Below are 18,331 nucleotides of genomic sequence, written 5' to 3'. Positions count from 1 at the left end.
ACCAAAATAAGTTTAGCTAACATCTACTCAAGGTTTGATTTCTTTTCTTGCTTATAAGGTTGCTTAAAACTCGGGGGATTGTGACATTTAATTTCCTTGACCACCCCAAGAAAAATTTGGATGATTCATCCATCCTGGATTATAACTACTGCTATAGGCATTATTTTGAGGTCTAGAATTATTACCCATAAAATTGACTTGCTCATGCTCCATTTTGAGACTTTAAGAGTGAATATTTTGAATTAATCATCCCTGCTCCATTTGCATCACTGGATTCACCTGCTTAGGAAAATTCAAACCATTAATTTTCTTACCAAGAGCTTAAATCTGATTTGCCAACATAGAAACTGCATCAATATCAAAAACTCAGGATACCTTAGTAGGTTTTACTCTTTTAACTTGCCACTGATAATTATTCAGTTTCATCTCCTCAATAAACTCTTAAGTTGCCTAAGGTGTTTTTGTTATTCAATGTTCCACAAGCTGCTGCATCAATCATTTTTCTAGTCGAAGGGTTCAAACCATTGTAAAAAGTTTGAACTTGGAGCCACAAAGGTAGTCCATAGTGAGGACACATTCTTAACAAATCCTTAAATCTCTCCTATGTATCATAAATAGTCTCAATATCAAATTGAACAAAAGAAGAGATATCATCCCTTAAATTAGTTGTTTTAGTCGACAGAAAATATTTCAACAAAAACTTCTCACTCATTGGATCCAAAGTCGTGATAAAACCCTGTAGAAGTGAATTCAACCACTATTTTGCCTTGCTCCTTAAAGAAAATGAGAACAACCATAAGTGTATGGCATCATCAATAACACCATTGATCTTGAAAGTGTCACAAATCTCTACAAAGTTAGTCAAATGAGCATTTGGATCTTTATCTTGCATCCCATCAAACTAAACAAATTGTTGTACCATCTGAATTGTATTCGGCTTGATCTCAAAAATATTTACAGCAACTATAACTCTGACAATATTCGATTCAGCCCCAATCAGGGTAGGTTTAGCATAATCATACATAGTCCAAGGAGCCGGACAGGCAAGAGGTTGCTGATTATTTTGATTATCATCCATCTCTACAGTAATGTCCTTTTGCTCTTGATCATCTATTAAAATATACTAATCTTGCATTACTTCTATAAGTTCTCTCTGATTTCTGCGGGCAGTCCTTTCAATCTCAATGTAAAAACTTAACGGTTCTAATGAGTTTCCTTTAGTCATAAACCAAAAGAACCTGTCAGAATCAAACAAACAAAAAATTAAAATGTAAAAATTAAATTAAAAAAATAAAAAATAGCTAAATTAATAGAAATAAAGTTTTCCTAATATTTTAGTCCTCGACAATGGCACCAAAAACTTCATGTCCACGAAGCCAACTAAAAATCTTACTAAGGCAAGTGCACCTATCAATTAATAGTATAGTTACAGTGAGCAAAAGTATTGTTCCCACGAAGACTAAAAGTACTAGTAATTATCGCCTTTCTATTATTTAACCGATAAATTAAAGTGATTGATTAAAAACTAAAACTAACTAAATTATTTAACTAGGAAAATGACAAAGAACAAATTAGGAAAATAATCGAGTAATAACTAAGAAGCAAAACAATAACCATGAAAGAATTCACTTAGATTTCATCTATCATTATCAATCTAAATTGCACAATTTCTTTGCTTAGAATTTTGATCTATAGAGATCCCTAAATTATGCTAATATATATTTTCAAGAATAAGAGCAAGTAACTCTAGGTTGATTAATTGAATTTTCTTTCTAATTAAATCCCCTATTATTGCATTAACTTGTTCTATGGATTCCTCTATTAGATTTGAATCTAATCCGATAGATTTATGTCATCTTATTTCAAGGATTACATGCAACTCCACTCAATTACGCTAGATCTACTCTTAAATAAGGTCTATTCCTCATCTGATTTAAGCACATCAAACATGGATTAATAATTCAAAAATATCAAACCAAGAATTAAGCACACATAATTGAGAACAAGATCAAAGTATTTATTGTGTAAAATAAAAATCAAAAGACAAAATTTATCATAAGGTTCATGTCCCTAGATATTTAGAAAATTAGTTCATGCTTGCAAATAAAAACATCCCAAAGATAGTATAACCAAAATAAATAAAGAAACTCATGATAATCTTCAAAGAAATCAACTTGGAGTCTTAAATGTTGATGGAAATCTGCTTTAGAATCGACTTCAATGGAGTTTTTCAAGTTGTTTTCTTGACTATCCTATGATGGCTCACTCCTATCTTCATTTTTGACATATATATGTCTTAGAATGTCTGAAAAACCTAAAAATCACGTCTTTCCACTGTTTGGGGTCCAAATTTGTGAAATTGACACAGCCTGCCACATGTATCCTATGATGGCTCACTCTTATCTTCTTTTTTTGACATATATATGTCTTAGAATATCCGAAAAACCTAAAAATCATTTCTTTCCACTGTTTGGGTCCAAATTTGTGAAATTGACACGGCCTGCCACATGGTCATATGGCAGGCCGTGTGGAAGGGGTCAGCCTGTGTGGCCCTTGTACCTCGCTCTAATTTTCCAATTTTCACTCATTTGTTGTTCCTTTTGCTCCCAAATACTCTCCTAAGTATAAAAAACATGAATTTAAAGGATTAGGAGCATAAAATTCACTATTTACATTGAAGAATCACCCAAAAAAGCATTAAGAATGAGGCTAAAACATGTTACTTTTAGCACCCATCATCTGTTAAGAAATTAATATGTGACAAAAAGATTTAGATATTTGGAAGGATCTTCAGTTACTTAGATAAGGAAGATGTGAGTATGGTAAGGGCATGATAGTTAACATATAATGGTTTGATAAAACTATAGTGGTATCCGTCAGAAGTAATGGTACAAAGGAATGGTTGGCGCCCAGTAGTTCAAATATGAATGCAAAGTATTCATCAAGGTATTGTTGTCATAAAACTCACAAAGTACATTTGTATTTACAAGGTTTGTTGATGTTTTTCAGGTATTTGGGATGAGACTTCGCTAGAGGGACTATACCAAGAGTGCACCTGAGTAACGGCGAAGTAGGATATTATGCATATAGTGGATTTGTGGCATAGTTAGGAGTACGCCTTATGAGTGTGTTTTAAATAAACTTCTATTTTGTAAAGATCTATATCAAGTCTGATGTAACAAGTTATTTTATAATACTTCCTTTGTTTTCCTATGATAAGTTATCAATGAAAATGTTAATAATTAGAGAAATGAGAAATTGTGAACTGTTTTGTTAAATCGTTAACGATTTTATGTGGTAACATACGAGACTTGAACCCAGTGAATCGGATCAAGTCAGGGCGTTACACCTGTAATGATTCAAATAGATCTGTAGTACAGTAGGGTATTCAATAGTTTTCAATGAAGCAATTAAGCTATCGGTAATCCCTTTTTGCACTTAGAGGTCAAGCTAAGGAATGGCTGGAAGCATTACCATTAGCCACCATAACATCATAAGAAGAATTTGTACAGTTGGGTTTGTGGAGACTTATACCTATGCCTACCATTCTGAGTACATATGAAAAATTGTTGAAATTTAAACAAAGCCTAGCAGAAACATTGGGAAAAGCTTGGGACTAATTCAAAATGATTCTTTGGAAAGTGCTTGGAGGAGTTGTTGATCTTGCAATCCAATTGCAACATTTTTATGGGGGCTTAGATTACAATTGTCGACATTAGTTTGACATCATCGTAGGAGGAATTGTTTTGACTAAATCAACTCATGAAATAATTGTATTGGTGGAAAAAGTAAGCAGCAATGATCATACCTAGAGGAAGATCTGAGAGCCTGAACCAATAGATACGTTGATGACAATGACTGAGGCAGTTGTCTTTAAAATAGAGGGGAATAATTTAAGTGATGAACTAGTTGAATTAAGAGACACTGAGTCAGTAGATGATAATTCAAACACATTTGATCTGGGGGATATGATGGAAGAAGAGATGGAAGAAGAGGCAATAAGAAATCACCTAGAACAAATTTATCAGATAGATTGGTGGAAATAGTGCAAGGAACCATTGAACACAGAGGGTTCTTTCCTGAACAAGATGGTTCCATCAATTATTAAGCCACAGAACTTGGAATTGAAACAACTTCTGACACATCTAAAATATGGATATCTCAGGGAAAACAACACACTACCTATAATTATAACAGCTCATTTATCATTTAAACACGAAAAGGCACTGTTGGAAGTCCTAAAAGCACACAAAAGGGTAATCAAATCAACAATTGTGGATACAAAAGGAAGTAACTCTATTTTTTGCCAATAGAAAATATGATTGGAAGAAGGCAAATAACCAGCGGTAGATGCATGATGGCAACTTAATCCAGCAACGAAGGAAGTAGTGAAAAAGTGTTGCGGAAGTTGTTGGACACAAAAATTTTGTATCCGACAGCGAATGAGTGAGTCCAACACAATACATTCCAAAGGAAGGTGGTCTAACAAAGTTAAAAAATGAAAAGAACGAACTCGTTCCAACACGGACGGTAACATGATGGACAGCTTGTATTGATTATTGATAAGTCTCAATAATATAGACTTATGTCACATCTTTTTACTTAATATTTGAGCAAATTTTGAGTATATTGTTAGCAAATTATATGAATTTAATTCATGTTAAGACATTGAGCATGATTTTAGCAAGTTTTAAATTTTATTCATTTCTATAGTTAATTTTGAATAAAATTAAGTGATATCGCTACATGCTTAATAACGTGCTTAATATATTGCAGTGAGACTATGGAATTGACAAACATGGAAGCAAATTAAATGTCACACATGAACAAGTCATATGGATGACTAGAGCATGATTGGGTTTTGAAATTTTACCTTGACCTAGTTGAACTTGGTTGCTGAAATGAAATCTAATTGTGTCATAAATTGGATCACAAAACCATCCATCAAGGGGAAGAGAAGCCCAAATTCAGCAAGCATCAAGAGTAACCCAAAAATCATGTTTTGGGAAAATTAAATTGAGGTCCTTATACTTGCAAAAAGATAAAAAAAAATTATCCCCCAATTTCCACCACCAAAATCGTCCAACCCATTCCATGAATCAGGGGAGAATAGGTCAACAAATCGACAACTTCCCAACCATGCATCCCACAATTTATGGTCGGGAATGGGAATGAGAAAATCAAGGGATTTTCAAGCAATCTTCAACAACCTCTCAAGCCCTCCATCCACTATAAATACCACATTTCACTTCACCATCCCTCATCCCCCGTTCATCTCTTAGTTTACATTGTCTCATCTCCTTTCCTGTCCTTTTCACGTATAAAGCGATTCATTCTCCCTATTCCCCTTAGATAGCAATTCCTTGATAAAATTCTCTCTAGGATAGCCACCTTGAGGAGCATTTTGCAAAGAAGTAAACACAGAGATCGGAGGAAGCCATCACGATTGGTTTGGAGAACCCACAAAATCATTAAGAGTTTTTCTTCCTTATTATCTATTTTTGCTCTCGTTATTCAACATGCTTGCAATTTGTTTTTTTGTTTTTCCAGTAATAGTGATAGCTTAATTTTTTTTGCTAGAATGATTACATTAATTTGACGAAGTTCATTTGATTCATGTTTATGATGTTCTGTGCCTCAATCGTTCATGCTTTCAATTAAACTCATGCATGTATTTCATTTATTAAAATGTGATTGAATGCATTAAAATTAGTTGATCAATCCTAGCCATATGATGATTAATGGATGCAATAATTGAAAGATGCATGCTTAATTTATATCCTAACCCGATTAAATTAAAGGTTCGTAATAACTCGAGCGAGTTATATTACATTGCATAAATTTTAGATTTGTATGATCAAATTATTTCAAACCTAGCACGTCCCTGTTTCTTTACATAAACTCTAAGAAACCCTTAGTTAAATATGATCATGATAGTATGCATATTTTTTAAGTATAAGATTTCGAAAGGACTTATAACTGGTTTCAAGTTAATGAAAGATCGAGTTGCCATGTAATATTTTTCGAAACATTGTTAAACATGGAGAAAGATGAATTGAGCCAAATGTTGTAATCGTTCTAGCTCATTCATGTTATTCTTGTTGAAGCTTGTGAATTTGCTACTAGGCCATCCCATCACATTAATCATCTCATTTGCATTTAAGTAAATTTGTATCTAGATAATTATTTTAATTTCACATCATTCACCCCAATTTATTATGTTTTCTGACCAACTTGTAAATTTTTAATTTTGCAAATTATTTATTAACATATACAGTCTCTGTGGAGACAATAACTCTTTTACTTACTGATTACTTGATAACAACTGTGTACACTTGCACAAACCTATGCGTTACAATTATAGGAAATTGAATGGTGCAACTAAGAAAGATCATTTCCTACTTCCATTTATTGATTAAATGTTAGATAGATTGGCGAAAAAAGAGTGCTACTGCTTCCTGGATGGATATTCAGGATACCGCCAGATTCCAATACACCCAGACAATTAGGAGAATACTACCTTCACTTGTTTTTTTGGAACATATGCCTTCTATAAGTTGCCTTTTGGACTATGCAACGCTTTAGCTGTTCCCCTTTTTAATGCTGATGATGGGGATCGAGCTATAAGGCAATACATTGTTCCCCTTTTTAATGAACTTAATCTGGAAATTAAGAGACTGGTGATCGAGGCATCGTAGTTTGAATTGAAACCTATGATTTTTCAGATGCTTCAAACAATGGACCAATTTAGTGGAATGCCCAAAGAAGATCCACACCTTCACCTTCGATTATTCATGAAGGTGAGTGATTCCTTTAAGATAGATGGTGTAACTGAAGACGCATTGAGATTGAGGTTGTTTCCATACTCGTGACAAGATCGAGCTTAAGCATGACTTAATTCATTGTCACCACATTCAATTTCAACATGACAAGAATTAGCTGAACACTTTCTGGTAAAGTATTTCCCACCTAGTAAAAATACTAAGTTACGGAACGAGATCACCACTTTTCAACAAATGGATGAAGAGTCCTTATATGAGGTATGAGAAAGATTTAAGGAGCTACTACGTAGATGCCCTCACCACAGGATTCCACATTGCATCTAATTAGAGACATTTTATAATGGTTTAACGCACACACAGGGTTGGTGGTAGATGCTTCTATGAATGATGATCTCTTGTTAAATTCTTATAATGAGGCTTACGAGATCATTGAGAGAATAGTTGGTAACAATTACCAATGATCGAAAAATTGAGCAACTTCAGGAAAATGAGTAGCTGGATTGCATGAAGTAGACGCCCTTACTTAACTTTTAGCTCAGGTATCTTTTATCTCTTCAATCTTGAAACAGTTTACGACTAACGATTTTAATCATGTTGCAGCTCAGCCACCAAGCAATTTGATGTTGTTTCCTGTGGATATTGTGGGGACAGCCATTCTTTCGAGAATTGTCCATCAAATCCCAAGTCTATTTAGTACGTAGGGAATCAACACCAGAATAGAAGTGGACAAGGACCACAGTCCAACTTCTATAATCCTTCTTGGAAAAACCATCAAACTACTCTTTGAGTAACCAAGGAGGAGGACCAAACAACACTTACATGCAGCATAGAGCAAATCAACCTTAATGGTTGTAAGCGTAGGTTTGTGCAAGTGTATACAGTCGTTATCAAGTAATAAGTAAGTATCGAGTTATCGTCTCCACAGTGATTGTATTTTTTCTAAGTCACTTAATTTGTAAAATTATATTAACAATTTAGTAAATAAAAACACAATATAGTTGAGAAGTGGTGATTAAAATATATTAAACTAAATGCAATGATCCCTAATGCAAATTATCCTAAGAATGAAAAATATATGAATGAAATAGATTTTAGTAAAATTAAACACAATTTGCAACAATTATAACATAAATAAACTAGTATAATTAATTTAATCAAACTCAATTAATTATCAACATGCTTAATAACATTCGAAAAAACATTCCACGGTAACTCAATCTTTCATGAGTTTGGAAACCACATTAGGTCCTTTCAGAATCTTTTACTTAGTAAATACACATTTTATTGATCCTTATTTACTAAGGGTTTCTTAGCATTCGTGTAAGGTAACAGGGACGTGTCAAGTTTGAAACGATTTAATCACACAAATCTAAAAACTATGCAGATAACAGAGCTTGGTCAGAGTTGTTATGCAACCTCTAATTTAATCGGGTCAGGATCTAAATTGAGCATGCACATTTCAATTATGTGTCCATTAGCCATCGTCTGGTCAGGATCGCTTAGCTAATTCAAGTGCATTTCAATCATGTATGAATGAAAACAGACTTGATTTTAATTGAAAACATGATCAATTAAGTCACAAACATTATAAGCATGAATCAAATAAATATTATTTAATCAAAGCAATCATCCTAGCTTAAACAAAATTAAGCTAACATTGTTGTAAACAAGAACAAAGAACACATAGCAAACATCTTTATATAAAATTAAAGAAAAGGAAGATTAAACCCAATTCAGAGTGGCTATCACCCAAGACTTTGACTGACGAGGCTCATTCGTTCCTTTGCTTTGCTCCTTTGCTGATGGCTCTCCAAGGTGGCTGATCAAGGGTTCTTTAAGAGGCTTAATTGCTAAAATCTCTATGAAGAGATGATTCTAGGCGTAGGAATGGAAAAGGCTAAGAGAGAATGATGCTTGAGGGATGATTGAGAGATGCTTGAGGGATGATGAATGAAGGAATGAGAGTGTCTTATTTATAGGTGAGGAGAGGGGGTAGTTTGCTAAAAATAGGAGTTTTCATCTTTCGAAGCATCTTTCATGGGTGGTCGTCCATAAATTAAGCAAGTTGAGCTGATTTTTCCTTGATTTTTGGTCAATTTGAATGTCACAACAACTCAGGACTGAGACTCGGTCAATTGCAAATCTTCAGGTAAATCTCTAATTTCTTCGACCTTGTGCAATGAAACCAAAGAGTGGTTTATGGATAGCCATGTGCAACTGAAATTTTTGGTTGACTTGGTCTCCAATTTGGACAGTTTTGTAATCCAACAAAGCTATCAGACCTGTCCAGAATAAATCAACAAGTTAGAGGACCAAAGAATAAAATTTATCCAATTTAATTAATTAATTAAAAACCAAATTATTAATGAAATATTTTAAAATGAATAATTAAATATAATTTTATATTTTGTTATTTAATTTAATCATGCATGGCCCACTTTATGTCTTAAAAAAATAATATATTCAAATTAATATAAAATAAGCCATTTATTGCATGAAAACTATATAATAAAGCATAAAATCATATTTTAATAATTTCTATGTCCTAGTTTCATATTTTCACATATTTCATTAATTTATTAAACAATTACTTAGTTTTAACAACGTATTTAAGTAAAAAGGTGATAAATTACGTAGGAAAAATCCTATATATTTTTCCGTTTACGCACCCCCAAACTTAAATCATTACTTGTCCCGAGTAATGTTTATGCACAACAAAAGGTCTTGCTAAGGCAAAATTGCTAATTGAGTAAGCAACACAATCTTTGTCCTATAATCATGTATTAATAACTTCATGCTTATCAATCTTCTTTATTAACAAGTAATTCATATGCAAACATTTCTTAAGATTATACTAAGCTTCAAAATATGCCAACATGAATCATAGTTTGCATGTATGTCACAATCATAGATAACATTCTTCATTCAACATAATTTTCTATCAATTAAGCAAACAATCACAAGGCTTATTTATGATCTTCATATGTTGAACTTAGGACTTCCTCTCCACTAATGTAGGTCACATAATCATCAAATCAATAGGTCTTTTATAAGGTTGTAATGGGGCTTAGTTAAAGGTAGGGATTTTAAGAGATGGGACATTTCGGTTTTAAAAATCCTAACCTTTAACTTTGTCTTGGTTTTCTCGTAATAAAATCGTTTTCTTTAAGTGAACCTTTGGAATACTCCCAAACTTATTTTGAACTCAAGCTCATACATTTTTCCTTTTTGGAGACTGAGGAAACTTTTCTTCGCTTTTTTTTAAGCATGAGCACATACATCTTTATGAAAATTTCCTCAAATGTTAATTCCCAAGACAACTTTAGTTAAGATAGGTGCACAAAATTATGATAATTTTAAAAAAGATGGTAACTTGCTTATAATGTAGGTTCATTGGAAAAACAGACTTTTAAGCTCAAAATTATAGTTTCAAGGGTCTAATATCATAGGGTTGGCTTGAAAAGGCTCTAATGGTTCAAAGAAATAGTGCCTATATCATTTTAGATTTTTATGTCCCCTAGGATTTTGCCTCAAGAAAGTTACTAAGTCAATTCTAAAGATATAAACCTTCATGCATGTCTAATCTCAAAAGAAACTAAGTTTTCATGGAAAACATTACTAAAGCTAAGATCATACAAGCATTCCATTCTTCATGATAACATACTTTCACTTAGATAAAATCATCATTCATACTCGCATACAAACTATCTCAGTAACAAAAAAATATCTCTAAACATTCATTTATTAAAACATGATTATGAAAGAAATGATTGAAGCATACTTGAAAAAAAATTAAAAGTTTGAGCAATTTATTTTCCTTACCCCCTTTAAAAAAAAGCAATGTCCTCATTGCAAGAACAAAATAATGAATCAAAACTAAACACCAGGTAGGGTTGTAAAGAAAGAGAGGTGAGTCATTAAGACTGCTTAAAAACCAAGTGTTCCCTAATAACCTAATCCTAGACATGTTCATTCCTATTACCACATCACTTAGTCTTATTCTTTCAAAAGAAGTGTTAAGTTTGTTCATGCTTGCTATGTTTTATTCTGCAGAAATTAAATCCTAATTATGAAAGAAATACATTCCTAAAGACCTAAAAATAATTAAATAAATAACAGGACAAGAATCCCACATTTTATTTTTCTGACTTATTCCCCTTGTCTTCTTTAGCTCCATCTCCTCTTGCATCATCAGTATCTTCCGTCCATGTCTCAAAGATAGCATCTGGGAACTTAGGAACAAAATTATTAGAGATATTCTTAAAAGTATTTCGAATTGAGTCATCTCTAATTTTTGCATATTTCCAGTAAGTTTGTTGTTGATTGTGCATGAACTTGCACATATCCATCAAAATTGACAACTCCGTTTTCCTTGAAGTACTTGCAGAAGGTTGCATGGGAGTTGCATATTCAGGTTCAACACTTAGCTTGACTGGTTCTTCTTCTGGCTCAACCCTTGGTTCAGGAATTTTCGGTTCCTTATTAGATTCTTCCTCTTCAGTGTCTGTGACTGAATTAGCTTCAGTTTCAGTTCCATCTATTGACTCCTCTGTATCCGGCTCAGTTTGCTTTTCTTCCTCGCCTTGATTCAGTTCATGCACCTTCTCTACTAATCTTTCAAGATCATAATTTGTAATGTATCATTGAACATATAGCCCTTTCAGATTTGCTTGAGTTTTAACACAGGCCTTTAAGCAAATTGAAGTGATTAATGATGGGAAATAAGCACTTCCTGCCTTCTTTTTAGTACAATTGTGAATCTCCTTGAGGATAATTTTCCCAACATTAATGGAATTTTCTGTCAAAATTGCATATAACAAAAGCATCCGTTCCATCGAGATGGTGGAACTATGTGAGATAGGCATAAAACTATAGCGAATGAAATAAAACCATACCTTTGCTATTGATTTTAAGTATTCTCTTCGACATGAATGGCTCCCATACTTTCTTATAATCCATTGGGATCCCGGATTTGTCACAACATCAAGCACTTATTGAAGAAAATCCCAATTGATATTGTTCATCATAGGGTAGTACTCATCTTCTTCAACATTAGGTAAATTAAACAAATCATTAATGGACTTAGAAGTAAGAGGTACCTTTTTTTTCGAACGATGACTTCAATAGCATCTTGCGTAGTCAAACTAGCATAGAATTCTCGAACTAGTTCATCATTGGAAAGTGAACGAGCATCACAAAATTGTCCCCACTTGAGAGCATTGATTTTTTTTCTAATCGGTATAGAGACAACCATCAAATCATTACTCTTGAAGTCAAAACCTTTTTTCGGCATCATAGGTTGATGCTTGAAGATTGAATCAAATCTCTCTTTCACTTCTTCATCGATCAAAATCAGGTTTTCAGGAGTAGTCTTTGAAGATCTAGTTCTTTTCTGATACATGGTATCTTTTCCCGAAAATTCGGCAAAGTTTCTACACAAAAGAGAAAAGAGAAATCGGTAAAGTGGGTAGAACTTGCTATGACAAAAAAAGTCTTACGACAGCAAGGATGGGTCATCGGCGACGACAACGTGCGACAACAACTATGGTGCTTCGACAATCTCTTTGCGGCAGCAATAGGGAATTTAGGCAGAAAGGGAAGAGAACTAGGGTTTCTTTCGATATTTGAGGTTGACGGCACAAAAGTGAGATTTAGGGATTTTTAGGGTGTAAGCAAATTGCTTTGAGGGATATGAAAATTAGTACAATGGAGAAGGGTTTATATAAGGAAAAATTAGGGCAACATGTAGCAAAAAATTAGTTACATTAGGGTTACTTGGGCAGCAAGCAATGGGTGTGACGACAAGGCATGGATTTTTCCCTCCTTTTTGCTGTCTTGGGCCTCAAACTCAAACTGTATCTTACTAAAAAAATTGATTAGTACTTGGGCCAAATTTGACCCCCTTTATTAACATAAAAATTTAAACTTTAAACAGAACAAATGAAATTTAAAAATTTTATGTCTTAATTAGAAAATTTCTTTTTAACAAATTACATTAAATTAATTCCCAAGAAAGGCTGGAGTTCCAATCTCCTTAGACAGAATGAATTAAATGTAATAAGTTAAGAAAATAAGTTCTAATTATTTATTTATTTACAAAATGAGTTCATGAAAAATTAAGGGTCTTCTAATTTGAGCGAGGATTCAATTAACTCAACTTTATCATCCTAGTAGTGTTTGAGACACTGACCATTAACTTTAAACGTACCTCCATAATTGTTGTATAATCCAATAGCTCCATAAGGATAAACTCGGTAGATGTATAAGGTCCTTTCCATCGGGATTTAAGCTTCCCAGGAAATAACTTCAACCTTGAATTAAACAACAAAACCTTCTGACCTTCTTTAAACTCGCGAGGTTGTATATGACTATCATGCCATCTCTTTGATCTTTCTTTACACATTTTGGCATTCTCATAGGAAAACAACCTCAGCTCTTCCAACTCATCAAGTTGTAACATCCTTCTGTCACCGGCTTGCTTAAGATCAAAGTTCAACTGCTTCAAAGCCCAGTGAGCTTTATTCTCCAACTCTAATGGCAAATGGCATGCCTTTCCAAAGACTAACCGATAAAGAGTCATTCCTAACAGAGTCTTAAATGCTATTTGATAGGCCCATAATGCATTATCGAGCTTTCGAGACCAATCTTTTCTGCTAGGGCGTACTACCTTTTCAATGATACCTTTGATTTCGCGATTCACTCTTTCAACTTGCCCATTAGACTGGGGGTGATAGGCAGTAGCAATCTTGTGCTTCACATCATATTTTTCAAGCAACCACTTAAGCCATTTGTTCACAAAGTGAGAACCTTCATCACTAATAATAACTCTTGGTGTCCCAAATCGTGTAAACACATGCTTATGTAGGAATCACATGACTACCTTAGCATCATTTGTAGGGTATGCTTCAGCTTCAACCCACTTGGATACGTAGTCCACAGCAACTAAGATGTATTTGTTCCCATACGAAGAAGGAAACGGGCCTAAGAAGTCAATGCCCCATACGTCGAACAATTCAATCTCCAAAATGTTTGTCAAGGGCATCTCATTCCTCCTTGATATATTTCCAGTCCTTTAGCATTTATCACAGTTCTTCACATAAGCATAAGTATCTTTAAATAGTGTAGGCCAAAAGAAACCTACTTGCAAAATCTTTGCTACAGTTCGTGAGCCACCAAAGTGTCCCCCACTTAGAGATCAATGGTAATGATACAAGATCTCATCAATCTCACTTTCACCTACACACTTTTAGATTATATTATCTGCACATTATTTAAACAAAACCGGATCCTCCCAAAGATAATATCGACTATCATGAAGGAATTTTTTCCTTTGTTTGGTATGTCATTTCTCAAGAAATTATTCCACATGCAAGATAATTGGCAATATCAGCAAACCAGGGTATTTCATGAATTCAATTTACCTCAAATAAGTTTTCATCTGGGAAATTCTCGTTGATAGGCACACATGACTAAGTTACCACATCTTGCTCCAACTTCGACATATGATCAGCTATTTGATTTTCGACACCTTTTTTGTCTTGGATCTCAATCTCAAATTCTTGGAATAAAAGTATCCAACGAATTATCCTTGGTTTTGCATTTTTCTTCATGAGCATGTATTTAACGGCCGCATGGTCAATAAATACTATAACTTTGGTACCTATAAGATATAAGCGGAATTTGTCAAAAGAAAAAACTATAGCGCAGAGTTCTTTTTCGGTTACCATATAATTGCATTGGGCTCCCATCAAAGTTCTACTTGCATAGTAAATACGGCGAAACACTTTATTTCTTCTTTGACCCATCACAGCTCCAACGGCATAGTCACTTGCATCGCACCTCAAAAGGTGAGTTCCAATCAGGTGTACTGATTATTGGGGTTGAGATTAACCGCTTCTTTAGCTCTTCAAAAGCTTCCAAACATGCTTTGTTGAAATCACACACTATATCTTTCTATATCAACAAACACAACGGTTTAGAAATTTTCGAGAAATCTTTGATAAACCTTTGATAAAAACCAGCATGGCCTAAGAAACTTCTGATTCCTTTCACATTCATTAGGGCTGGTAATCTTTCAATTGTCTCCACCTTTGCTTTAACAACTTCAATTCCTTTCTTTAAGATCTTATGACCTAATACAATCCCTTGACCATAAAATGGCATTTTCCCAATTAAGGACAAGATTCGTCTCTTCGCATCTCTTTAGTACATTTGCCAAATTACTCAAATAGATATCATAAGTGTTACCAAAAATAGAAAAAAATCATCTATGAAAACCTCAAGAAAATTTTCAACCATATCAGTAAGTATTGTCATCATGCATCGTTGAAAAGTTGCAGGCGCATTGCATAAAGGAAAAGGCATTCGCCTAAAAGCAAACGTACCGTATAGACAAGTAAAGGTTGTTTTATGTTGGTCTTCCAGGGCTACAACTATTTGGTTATATCCCGAATAGCCATCTAAAAAACAATAAAATTCATTACCTTCCAGTCGATCTAACATCTGATCCATAAAAGGCAACGAAAAATGGTCCTTCCGAGTGGCTTTTTTCAATTTTTTGTAATCAATACAGATTCTCCAACCGATAACATTTCTCGTTGGAATTAACTTGTTACACTCAGTTTCAACACTCGTGATTTGTTACGCTCAGTTTCAACACTCGTGATTTCACCTTTCTTCGAAAAACACTACACTGGACTTACCCACGAACTATCTGAAATAGGATAGTTGATTCCTGCATCTAACCATTTGATCACTTCCTTTCCCACAACTTATTTCATAATAGGATTGAGCCTCCTTTTCCCATCAATTCGAGCTTTTTCACCTTCTTCTAAAATGATTTTATGCATGCAAAAAGAAGGGCTTATACCTCGAATATCAACTATGGTCCAACCAATTGCTTTCTTAAATTTCTTTAGAATAGCAATTAGTTGATCCTCTTGATATTTCGTCAGTTTTGTTGAAATAATCACAAGCAAAGTAGAATAATCACCTAAATAAACGTATTTCAAATAGGAAAGAAGTACCTTTAGTTCGAGTTTAGGTGGTTCTTCAATTGACAACTTGGGTTGCACAAATTCTCTGACTTCTAACTCCAGTGATTCAAACCGTGTGGATTGAATAAAATTTCCCGAATTGACTTCCATCAAAGCCATGTTTTCTTCACCTTCTTCATCCTCTAAAGGGTCAAGATCTAAGGCTTTCTCCAATGAATCTTCTTCAAAATTGCTTTCCTTAGAAACCAAGTTTTCTATCTCTTCCATAACTGAACACTCCTCTGTCGGATCAAGAAATTTCATCACTTTAAGAATGTTAAAGGTTACCTGATCGTTTTGAACTTGCATGGTGATTTCTCCTTTTTGCACATCAATTAACGTTCTTCCCGTGGCTAAGAAAGGTCTCCCAAGGATGATTGACACTTCCTTGTCTGCTTTAAAATCTAAGACAATGAAATCAGCAGGAAAAATAAATTTATTGACTCTTACCAAAACATCCTCAATCTTTCCTTCGAGATATGCTAAAGATCGATTCGCTAGCTGAAGCGTCATAGTTGTAGGTCTTACTTCACCTATCCCTAACATCTTGAAAATAGACTTAGGCATCAAGTTCATACTCGCTCCTAATTCACACAAAGCTTTACCACAGTAAGATTCACCAATGTTACAGGGTATAGTAAAGCTTCCTAGGTCTTTCAATTTCGGTGGCAATTTGTTCCGCAAGAACGCACTGCACACCTTTATCAAGGCAACAGTCTTATACTCACTCAGTCATTTTTTCTTGGATGGTATATCCTTCATAAACTTCACATAATTTGGCATTTGTTCTAAAGCCTCCACCAACCGAATATTGATGTGTAACTGCTTCAGAACATCCAAAAATTTCTTTAATTGTACCTCATGTTTCTGCTTGTGTTGCTGCAGTCTTTTCGGATACGGAGGTGATGGAACTTTCAGTTGAACCAGACAACTTTATTTAGTAGGTAAATATGCATCCAAAGAAGATGTTAAAATATCTAAATTCACTAAGTTAGGGTTTACCTTGTCAGACTTTACAAATTCTGATTCCTTTGGTGTTGGAACTTCAATAGCTGGTTGATTCTTCTCAACAGGCTTATCTTCGACATCAATCAATTGGGGTTCTAGAATTTTACCAATTTGCAATGCCGCTGCCTTGATATGTTCTTTACCATAATTTCTTGGATTCTTAGTATCGCTCGGCAAGGTTCCTTGCGGTCTATTACGTAGCTCCGTAGCTAGCTGACCCATTTGGTTTTCCAAATTTTTTAATGTTGTTACTTGGCTTTGGATCAAAGCATCATTCTTTGCCATGTACGCTTTCAACAAGTTATCCAAACTATTTGATGCCTCAGCTTGAGGTGGTTTTAGAGCTTGCTGATTAAACCCTTGAGATTGGTTGGGTCTTTGCTGCAATAAGTTGTTGTTCGGTCCATTTCCTTGGTTGCTCCAAGAAAAGTTAGGATGATTACGCCATGAAGGATTGTAGAAGTTGGACTGGGGTCCTTGTCCAGTCTTATTTTAGTATTGGTTCCCCACATAGTACTCTGACTTGGGATTTGATGGACAATTCTCAAAAGAATGACCTTCCCTACAGTACACACAGGAAACTACATCAAACGGACTTGGTGTATGAGCTATAGATTTATTAGTACTATTGGTAGTTAACTGTTTTATCATAGAGGAAATAAATGATACCTGAGCTGATAATGAAGTGACGGTGTCAACTTCATGAACTCTGGCTACATGTCTTCCTGAAGCTGTTTGATTTTTTGGTCATTGATTGTTATTACTCGTGATCCTCTCGATAATCTTACAAGCCTCATTATAAGACTTAGACAAAATTGCACCATTCACAGAAGCATCTACCATCAATCTTGTATTTGCACTGAGATCATTATAGAATGTCTCCAACTAGATACAATCAGTAATCCCATGATGAGGACACTTATGAAGTAACTCACTAAATCGCTCCCAATCCTCATACAAAGACTAGTCATCCAATTGTTGGAAAGTTGTGATTTCGTTCCTTAACTTAGTGGTTTTGCTAGGTGGGAAATACTTAACCAAAAATCTCTCTACTAATTTTTTCCATGTAGATATGGAATTTGGTGACAATGAATTGAGCCATGCTCATGCTCGATCTCGCAACGAGTACGAAAACAATTTCAAACTTAGTGCATTTTCAATCACACCGGCTATCTTAAATGCATCACTCTCCTCCATAAACAATCGAAGGTGGAGATGTGGATCTTTCGTGGGCATACCACTAAATTGGCCCACCGTTTGTAGCATTTGAAACATCACTGGTTTCAATTCGAACTGGGTTGACTAAATATCTGGCCTTCTAATTCCTAGGTTTAACTCATTGAAAAGTGGCATAGCATATTGTCTGATGCATCGATCCCTCTCATCGACAATGAGGATAGGATTTCGTACATAATCGACTTCATCACCTTGGTCTTGATTCTAATTTCCAAGGTCCATCTCGACTTGTCTTTAAGCTATTCATTCACGTATTCCTTGTCTGAAAGT

At 34.4% G+C, this 18,331-nt stretch overlaps 3 non-coding genes across 3 annotated transcripts; 2 read left to right on the top strand and 1 right to left on the bottom strand.

Moving 5' to 3' along the window:
* Nucleotides 1-557: 557 nt before the first annotated feature.
* On the top strand, nt 558-664 carry LOC121222797 (small nucleolar RNA R71). Its single transcript, XR_005920168.1, has one exon. It is a non-coding gene; the product is annotated as a small nucleolar RNA R71 (small nucleolar RNA).
* A 6,320-nt stretch (nt 665-6,984) lies between these two features.
* Nucleotides 6,985-7,091, bottom strand: LOC121222824 (small nucleolar RNA R71). The gene has a single exon (XR_005920195.1). It is a non-coding gene; the product is annotated as a small nucleolar RNA R71 (small nucleolar RNA).
* A 10,635-nt stretch (nt 7,092-17,726) lies between these two features.
* Nucleotides 17,727-17,833, top strand: LOC121222886 (small nucleolar RNA R71). The gene has a single exon (XR_005920255.1). It is a non-coding gene; the product is annotated as a small nucleolar RNA R71 (small nucleolar RNA).
* Nucleotides 17,834-18,331: the final 498 nt, after the last annotated feature.

This window comes from Gossypium hirsutum, chromosome D10, assembly GCF_007990345.1.
Source record: "Gossypium hirsutum isolate 1008001.06 chromosome D10, Gossypium_hirsutum_v2.1, whole genome shotgun sequence".
NCBI lineage: Eukaryota > Viridiplantae > Streptophyta > Magnoliopsida > Malvales > Malvaceae > Gossypium > Gossypium hirsutum.
The sequence above is the reverse complement of the archived record's forward strand: the minus strand, read 5'-3'. Positions and strand labels throughout refer to the sequence as shown.